At 38.1% G+C, this 9,708-nt stretch overlaps 1 long non-coding RNA gene across 2 annotated transcripts; it reads left to right on the plus strand.

Moving 5' to 3' along the window:
* Positions 1-171: 171 nt before the first annotated feature.
* Positions 172-8,154, plus strand: LOC113026242 (uncharacterized). Of its 2 annotated transcripts, XR_003272898.1 has the most exons (5): positions 172-1,065; positions 1,940-2,054; positions 6,755-6,898; positions 7,004-7,156; positions 7,429-8,154. It is a non-coding gene; the product is annotated as an uncharacterized LOC113026242 (long non-coding RNA). The 2 variants fall into 2 exon arrangements; XR_003272897.1 differs by lacking the exon at positions 172-1,065 and having other exon boundaries at positions 1,693-2,054.
* The last annotated feature ends 1,554 nt before the right edge of the window (positions 8,155-9,708 follow it).

The raw sequence follows: 9,708 nt of genomic DNA on the forward strand, positions 1-9,708 counted from the left end.
AACCCGCCCTTCTGCTCCCCACCCCTCCTCCTGATGAACACAGGGGGCGGGACGTGATACTGGAAGAAGAAAACACAACATGACCTGTCTATTACTCTCTCTCTCTCTCTCTCTCTCTTTCCGTGTGTGCGTGCGCGTGTGTGTGCTGCTCCATACTCCAGTGGACAGATTCATATTACTCCTCCTTTGCTTTTGCTGGCACAAGGACAGAAAGGATAATACTGTGTTCTAATGTCAAATCACTTTTACTTATATCATACTGATAGCCTGGTGAATATAAAATGTTATATTTCAGAGAAAAACTCAACTAGTGCAAACAACGCACTTTTAACCAGTGTGGAAACACCAAGACAGAAACAAAGAGTGTATTAGACAACCAGCTGTAACAACCATAAGTTATGTTCCAACCATATAATGTTAGAGCACAATAGTGCTGTGACAAAGCATTTGCATCCTTTATAAATATGCATAGTTTTATGCATATTGGGTACATGTTTCAGATCACCAAACACATTTTACTATCAGACAAAGATGAGAACATTCAAAATGCAATGTTTAAATTGTGATTTCATGATTTTCAATCAAAGAAGGCTATCCAGACCTACCTGACCCTATGCAAAACAGTAACTCCCCCATAAACCTGAGTGTGCTGCACTTGGCAGCTGAACTGCAATCAAGTGTTTGTGGTAACTGGCAGTGAGTCTTTCACATAGCTGTGGAGGAGTTTTGGCCTCTTTTTTGTTGAATTGTTTTAATTCAACCACGTTGGATGGTTTTCTAGCATGAGGTCATGTTAAAAAGCATCTCAGTCTGATTTAATTCATTTGATCATTGGTTTTTTGAGCCATTCAGAGGTGGACCTACTATATGTGTGTGGATCATTGTCCTGCTGCATAACCCAAATGTGCTTGTGCTTCAGTTCATGAACTGGTGGATGAACATTCTCCTTCAGGATTTGCTGGTAGAGAGCAGAATTCATGCTTCATCAATTACATCAAGTCATCCAGGCCCTGAAGCAGCAGAGCAGCCCCAGACCATCACACTACCACACCACCATGTTTATCTGTTAGTATGATGTTCTTTTCATGAAAAGCTATGTTAGTTTTATATCAGATTTAACAGGACTCAAACTTTCCAAAAAGTCCAGCATGTCTCCATTGTTCAAGTTTTCTCCATTTGTGGATAACAGCTGTAACCATAGTTACCCACGCCTTAGCAATGGCTTCATCCCCCCTGTTCAGACTAATAGATGTCAGTGACTTTGTTTCTCAGCTGTTTCCTTGGATTAAAGCAGAATTTTAGACTATTTTACTTTGTTGGATAGGTTCTATTTAAGTGATTTTGTCTGTCAAAAATTCTGTCAATAATCAGGCCTGGCTGTGGCTAATGAAACTGAACTCCATCCATCCATCCATTCGCTTCCGCTTATCCTTTTTCTGGAGCCTATCCCAGCTGTCATAGGGCGAGAGGCGGGGTACAGCCTGGACAGGTCGCCAGTCTGTCGCAGTGAAACTGAACTCATCTTTCCAAAAAAAAATGTGGTCAATCACAGTTGATTTGTGATTCAACAAGGATTCAATCCAATTTTGATTATAGAGAAGCAAATCACAACAGCAGTTGCCTCAGTGCCCTTTATACTGTAAGGTAAAGACCCTGCAATAATACAGAGAAAACAAAGAGATCCCAACAATCAGATAACCCTCTACGAGCAAGCACTTTGGCAACAGTGGGAAGGAAAAGCTCTCTTTTAACAGATAGGGCTACCTGTGAAGACAGGATAAAGAATTATAGTGAGTGAAGAAGACTGTAACTACAATATATGTAAATCACCAAAACTAGCTCAATTAAGGCTGAAGCCATTAGTGAGATCTTGTACACTGTGTTTGGTAACCTAGCGGAGAAAAAAAGTTCTGCTTTTGACATCACTGCATCTCTCCAGATTGCCAAGTAGGACCAGATGAGAATGCTATTTGACAGCAAAGGCTACAGTAAGGACACTTCGCCGATGTCTCCCTAGTGTGTATTGAAGCAACGGGTGACCTGGTGGGATTCTGGTGAGTATTAATGTAAAGCTTTGTCTAATCAGTAAAGTCTTAAACAAAATGCAATGGAAAAATTCATTACATGAATCAGCATAGCAATTATTCATCTGCTTTGGTGAGAGTAACTAATTAATAATTATATATGTTAATAACCATTAATAATAACCAATGATGAGATTCAGAGCCGTATATAAACACACAGTGCATCATGGGAAGCCTCCAGCCAGTTAGGCCAGTGTGTTTGTGTGTGTGTATCATGGCAGGGCCCCTGCTTATATAAGAGACTGTTTGCCCTTTAGCCTTTAATTTGGTTCGGTGTCTTGCTCATGGACACTTTGGCATGTGCATTTAGTAGACAACCCACACCTCAGAAATGCTCAGAAGGACAGAGAGATGGACAGAGAGATGGACAGAGAGATGGACAGACATGTCTAATCCTCTCTTGTTTTCTGTGCATCACCAACTTGCCACTTCTTTAGCATTATGGTTTGCTTTAATGTTAGCCTATGAGTTAGGGTCATTCAAATAAGGGTCATGGTTGGAACATGTTGATCAGAAGGATTGTTGAAGCAGGATATCATGGTTATGTAGTTCATATAAATATATATGCCCCACAGGAGATAGCATGAGTATTAAAAACTAAAACTGTGAACATCAAAAGATCATGATTTTTGTCCCAGGTTTGAGTCAGACAAAAAATATAAGTAGAAGTTGCTATTATAGAGTGGTTGGTAATAGAGGGGTAATAAATTGGAAACAAGAAAGTATCAAGAAGGTTCATGCTGTAGTCTGTGTACAAAAGCTTGAAAAGCTCTGGGAGACAGTGGTCCCTCGTTTATCGCGGGAGCTGCATTCCAAAAATAACCTGCAATAGGTGAAATCCGTGAAGTAGCCAACTTTACTTTTTACAATTATTATAGATGTTTTAAAGCTGTAAAACCCCTCACTACACACTTTATACACTTTTCTCAGACAGGCAGGAACATTTTCACACTTTTCTCTATTGTTTAAACACTCTCAAAGTTCAAAGCTTTGTAGAAAAATAAGTCCAGTATTATAAAATGAAACCAAAGGCACCTGCAGGTGCTTTTGGCGGTGCAAAACGCTGAATCAACATTGTTGTTATTTGTTGGGGAGAAAACTTACCAACATACAGTACAGCACTTCAGAGTCACACTGCTAGTGATCGAAGATTTATGTCAATTTGACAAGCTGGACACATTCTGTGCTGTACAGAAGACGAGATTGATTCACAAAGGTCTACAGCTGATCAGGACGCAGAACACAAACTTTTATTCTTTATTCCCATTAGACCCTAATGGAAATAAAGAAGAAAGGTATTTATAGTGTGCCACGTGTTTCATCTATTAACCTGCAGCCACACCCAGGAAACCAGATGAGTCAGGTTTAATGAATCTGAGCTCAGTGAGAGACAGAGTGAGACTGAACCAGATAAAAGTGTGCATGTGATCAGGAATGTCAGCTATGTGAGCTGACCTGCAACTGCTCTTAATCCAAAGCTCTTCTTTATGCCTTCATATTTCATGTCTCTCTGCTTTTCATTTTCTTCCCAATTCCACGTAACAAGTATTCTCCTTTGTGGCTCATTTTTATTCTTTCCTTTTAAGTTTTACATTTCCATGTTTCTCTCATGAAACCTGTCTGATTACTAATACACACATCTTATCTGACCTGCAAACACTTCTGATTTTATTGCTTTTTTTCCGCTCAATTACACAACTCTTTTTTTACTCCACTCTTTCCTTCTCGTGCTTCAGCCTCAGGGGTTTCAGTTTAATGTGTTCTTCTGTTTAATGGTTAGTGCTTTTCCTTTTTCTTCTTCACACTCGTCTTTACTATGGAGACCACTTTTTTCCCCCAAAGATAACATCTGGCATACTTTAGTGAAGTAAGACATGCTTTTAGCAACACCTCACACACATTTTTCTGCAGGTCCTGCTCTTGTATGTCTGATATGTGTGGTATGTCCCAGCTTCAAAGGTAAGTTAGTTTTGTGTGTTGAGGTGTGACAGGTGGTGATGCTGTAGAACAGGTTTTTATCTGTGTCACGTGTTTTTCTGGTTGGTTTCCAGTGTAACAATACAGGGTGGAGGTCATACGCGCACACATTCCAGCATACAATGGGATGTCACTCAGGCCTCTTGACTGCTAGTCACAATAGGATCTGCATACCAGTGTCTTGTCCTACGTCAGATGATTTTATGATTGCTTTTACTTTACCCTACTGTTTGTTCAAAAAAGGAAAAATATGGATGACTTTCAGCCCATACTTCAAAAATCACTGATGCAAATGAAAATGAGAATGAGCTTTAGTTTTTGTATTGTTTTTGTTTATTTTGCAAATTTTTCTATTTTTAATAAGTAGATTTATGTTACGACTCTGAATGAAGCAGAAATTTTCATTGTAAAATGAAACTGCAACTTCACAAGATGTGATTTACTTTTACTATGTAAGCAGTAGCCTAGTGAAAGTTCTTCATCTTTGTATTATAATTCAGTAAAAAGGACTAGATGTTACAGTCCCTGATAATGCTTTGCTTTAGATGGAGAGACTCTTGAGGGATGGCTGTTATGAGGAAAAGCAGCCCAGAAACTTTACCAGCAGCACACATCGTTGTGTGCATCAACTTTCGGTCTTTTCCCCAGGCTAATTTTCCTTGGTTAGGTTTAGGGATTAGAGATCTGATCTAGATTAGATATTAAGATTTGGGACACATCGTCAGTAGTGGACCTTGGATTCATCGGGTGTTTCGGCCATTATCACTAGACACCCTCATCCAAGGAGGCCCTGCCAGGGTTGATCAGGCCCTGGAGTGTGTCACTGGTTTATGTTAAATTGTTATTTCTTCTTCTTTCTTCTGTTTAGTTTTCTACAGTTTATTCTATCTATTCACTACAACTGAGCAATAATACTTACCTCTTTAGCATTTATGGAGTCTCACTTCTTCAAAGGGATAGAAAAGGTGATAGAGAGAAGTAAGACAAAAGGGACAAGATAGGAGAGAGCAGAGAGGAGACCCGGAAGGGCCATTAACATTAACACAGCAGTGTTAAAATAGTAGTAACAGTAATTTCCCTGCATGTGCAAACTTATCTTTTTGGAATCAGAATCAGAAAACTTTATTAATGCCTGAGGAAATAATGCAAAAAGCTGGCAATTTATTGTCCAAGCTGACTTGGTTGAAGTCACCCAAAATAGAATGAAGGCACTCGGGTGCGCAGTCTGTTACTGGGCCATGGCAGAGTGAACAGTGTCACATGCAGCTGTGGGGCTAGCAGAGGGAGCAGCATAAACAGCCACCATGGGTAAATTCCCTGGGCAAATAACACGGCCTGAGTTCGAGAGCGCACAGTTCAATGTCAGGGCAACAACTCCGCTCTTTCATTGTTATGTGAACAGGGTTACACCACCAGTTGTTAACAAGAATAGCAAGCCCGCCTCCTTTCTGTTTTCCACACGTGAGGTGTGAATTCAACAAAAGTTCCATTATATTTGAACATAGTAGTGAAAAACCTTTTATACTGCTACAACCTCAGCTAATCTTAGCACAACATACCAAAATGTCATAGACTGGTCCATCTGTGGCACAGTCACTTTTATATTGTCATTTCAGTAACAACATGGAATCCCTGAAGATGACAAAGAAGGACTTTAGGGGAAAATGTGTAAGTGGCTGGTGATTAGTTCCTCACAGGAGCTAGCAGAACTCAGTTGGAAAGAGGGTGCTGCAGCAAAATCCTCCTTGTGAGAATCCTCGATCTGGTCTCTACACTCACCACACCTGTTACCACCACTTGATTAAATGCATTACTGCAAGAGAAAAATTTATTAAGATACATCTTCTAAATTGCAAACTTTATTTTGTTAGGTTGTGTTGACTGAATAATTTTGAGAAACTCCATCAACTTAATTTTTTATTTAATTTGAAATTAAATCCCAATTTTAATGGGTTTAAAGTGAAATTCAAGGTGCAGTTAATTAAATCAGGTAGATAATGTGTTGCATGTTTAAGGTAAGTAACATTTGTTTTACAAATAGCAGTTCTACTAAAGCAATGTTATGAGCAGTAGTGGATTTGTTTATGATGTTACGCTCATGTTACAAATGTACCATACCACATGTAAGTAATGCTAATATTTAACACTGTATATAGTCATTCTGAACTTTAGCATAGAAGTGGATAATACTTATGAGAGCAAAGCACGATTAAAACGTTGCTTTTTAATTATATCTAATTTCAGTCACAGACTCTTTTTTGTTGTTTGTGTGTTTAAAAGTTAGACGCCTTCAAACTGTGAATACTTCTGTGAGAAGGATACCTGCTACATGATATTACATTGTAAATGATTTTGGTTACTGTTGCGAAACAGCTACGTATTGTTCTTGATCTTAAGAGCTGTATGTATCATTATTACTTTTTTAACACATCAAGTTTCGTGAAATATTGTTGATATGATTTTGGCAGTAGCATCCTGGCATACACTATGTGAATGCCAGGACATTAAGACTTTACGTAAGCAATTTGCGCATAGATAAACATTATTTAATATTTTTAAAAATATATTAAATTATAACTGTGGTGGATTATCTGTCTGCAGTTTTAAGCAAGTTTAAATTGTGAAGCCTGACATTTGTTTGTAATAAGGGTTAACGTTTCTTACAGCAATTTTTCTGTATGTGTTGTCTACAGATAAAAGAAGAGTTCAAGAGAATAACCACTGTAAGCTTTGAATCTACCTTCATGGCTAAACTTGACCATTGGACCCAAATACTGATGGATGCAGTTTCATCAAGGGGAGGAGCTAAAGGAGTGAGAGTCAGGCAGGTTCCTGAGGTATGATAACTGTTTAGACTTTGGTTAACTTCAAAGTGCAGTTAGTTGGCAGTCACCCATATAGTTTATACTCATTTCAATACTTTGTCTATTTTTTCTTGACAGCTATGATGGCATTTGAAACAACTTTTCCTAGATTATGAAGTGTCTGTGTTTTTCTCATCCACTTAATTTAAACTCCACGCACCCAGTCAAAGAAGAAGTCCAGACCACAGAAAGTCATCACAGATTCATTTTGTTAGACAGTGATTGCTTAAGGTTTGCATAATTTATCCATTCTGTAGCAATATTTGTCACAGTCTTTACTTATATGCTAATCCAACTGTGTTTTGACATTTCTAAAGAATAATAAAGTAATCAAAAACAGAATAAGTGGAGACCCTAACTTTGATGAAAATACAGTTTTGCTCTATTTAAACTAATGTCAGTGTATAAGGCCTTGAAATTACATTATTATCAACAGTGTGACAAGATTTTTGTGTCAAGATAACGCCGTTTTTCCTCTTTCCTCATGCACATATACAAACCAGATATGCAGTTTGGAATCAAACCTGTACAAGTGATACATTTCCTGGCCTCTGGAGGGCACCAACACCTCAACTAAACAACAGAGGTGGACTTTGAAGTGGTCATGTATTTGTTTGCTTGTTTTGCTTGTTTTGTTGGTTATGAGTCCAGATTGTAAACCATGGTTTTTCTCCATGTACAGCACTTCTGTCTCTCTCCAGCATATCTGCCTGCCTGTGTTCCTGTATTTTAAAAAAACTCATCCTGCTTTGAGATGTATTTAAGATTTGTATGTCTCTCCGGCCCAGGAACTAAGGTTCCAAGGAAGTCTGTTCTGTGTCTGTGCACTACCTTCAATAGAGGTCCTGTTTGAGCACATTGGCATGGACCTCATTGAGCTGTTTCACTGGAGTGCACAAGGTTATCACATTGTATTAGTTTTGGTGGATTATGCAACTCAATATCCAGAAGCAGAATGCAGCTAAAAAAGTTACGACTCTGAGTTAAGCAAAATAAAGTTGAAGGGACTGTAAATAAGCATTGATTGCAGGTGTGCAGTTGGGTCATTCTACTACAAGATCATAGTAGCATACAGAGCACTGACTGAAATGAAATATTTTGAGATGAACAAGGTTTTTCATGTTTTTCTACATTTATGCATAAATATTAGGTAAGATATAATCAGATATTAACACATCCTATAAGTAAATAAAGATGTATTCTGTCAAATCCCAAGTATCATAATCAGTCCTGAGTCCTTTTTTCCTTCAGCCTACACTGATAGTGAATTCATGCAATCAATTCCCTAGATATGCCTTCAGTGCAATCCAGTCTGTTCTTAGCATTGATTCTTACTTTTGGAACTGGATAGCTGAAACAAATCACTCTGTAACAGATGGTGAAGGTCAAGGGCCGAGGGTTCTCATGTGAAAAAAGCTCAGTGATACTTTTATAGTTAGCTTATCGTCTTTTTGGTGATCTGACAGAGTGTGAGCAGCAGTCCTGACAGATGCTGGGGGTCGTGGTCTCATGGCTTTCAGGACATTGTCTTGATAAATTTAATCTGCACTCAGTAATAGGCTTCTCTAGACTGCATTTTGTCTTTGAGTGTTGAACCACACAGTACATTGAATTAATAACTGTGACTGTCTGCATGTGGATTGCAGTGCAAAGAGCACTTTTAGTGGTAAATAAGTTTAAAACAAAAAGAATGCAAACATCATTTCTGATTTTTTATTACATTATTCAGTTTAAATCATTTTATTGACATGGCACTAATTCACAACAAAAGCTCTGTCTTTATGCAATATAATTAAGAATCTGGAGGATGTCTGTGTCCTGAATAAAACTGTGAGCTGGTTTTAACAGGAGGGGCCTGAAAGCTAAAGGCTCTTCCTCCCAAACTCTAATAACCACAAATGCACCAGCAGTCTGAGAGAAAAGTGCAATATTGGCATAAAACGATACCATGGAGTCTTTGTCTGAATCTGTATTATTGTAGGGTCTTTACATTATGATATAAAAGCAACTGTTGTTGTGATTTGGCACTATGTAAATAAAATCAAATTGAATTTTTAATGAGATGGGATCTGGTCATTCAGGACTCTGCCAGTCAGTGAAAGGATTTCAAATTCAAATCTAGATGTAAAAGTGAAGTTTGTATTCCCTGTTACTATTCTCACCTTTCAGACACACCTAAATAAGGACTTTCAGGGAGTTTTTAGAAAAACTTGATAATAAATGTTGGCATACATAAATCAGTGTTTGTAATTAGTGTTGTTTAAAAAAATCCAATTGGGCATGCACAGAAAGTCTGAAGGGAGAAAGAAGTTAATAATAATAATAATAATAATAATAATAATAATACATTTTATTTGAAAGCGCCTTTCAAAACACTCAAGGTCGCTGTACACAGTAGAATAAAAGCAACATAAAAGCAAGAAGTTTACAGAATCATAAAAGCATAAGACATAAACAAATAAAATAGGAGAGTGGAAAGGTTATGTGGGATAAGCTATTTTGTACAAGTGGGTTTTGAGTTTGGACTTAAAGAGAGAGAAGGAAGAGATGTTTCTTAAATCAGGAGGTAGGGAATTCCAGAGTCATGGAGCAGAGCAGCTGAAAGCCTTGCTCCCCATGGTTGCAAGACGGGGGGAAGGGACGGAGAGTGAAAGGGAAGAAGAAGATCTGAGACAACGAGATGGGGCGGTGATCTTAACCAGGTCAGAGAGATATCGAGGAGAGAGATGATGAATAGCCTTAAATGTGTACAAGAGTATTTTGAAATTGATGCGATATTTGAC

The sequence above is a fragment of the Astatotilapia calliptera genome, chromosome 7 (assembly GCF_900246225.1).
Source record: "Astatotilapia calliptera chromosome 7, fAstCal1.2, whole genome shotgun sequence".
NCBI lineage: Eukaryota > Metazoa > Chordata > Actinopteri > Cichliformes > Cichlidae > Astatotilapia > Astatotilapia calliptera.